Genomic DNA, 293 nt, shown 5'->3' on the forward strand with positions numbered 1-293 from the left:
ATTGTGCTACGCTAGCAGCCACCAGCCTGAGCAATAAAAGGATATATTTTAACTTTGTTTTAGCTGACATTGATGAAAGGCTCAACAGTCTCTCTAAAAGACAATAAAACATCTCTTCATAATGTTATTCTTTTTAATGCAACATAATACCAAGCTCACTCTCCAAAATAAAGAATCGCTCTGCTTCCTGTCACCAATATTCCAGTCAGTCTTGCTTTAAGGACCTCCAGATAACCTAACTCAAGATGTTCTGCTAAATTCTCAGAAAACAATCTAAAGCACTCTGAAAAGAG

The sequence above is a fragment of the Scyliorhinus torazame genome, chromosome 10, assembly GCF_047496885.1.
Source record: "Scyliorhinus torazame isolate Kashiwa2021f chromosome 10, sScyTor2.1, whole genome shotgun sequence".
Lineage (NCBI taxonomy): Eukaryota > Metazoa > Chordata > Chondrichthyes > Carcharhiniformes > Scyliorhinidae > Scyliorhinus > Scyliorhinus torazame.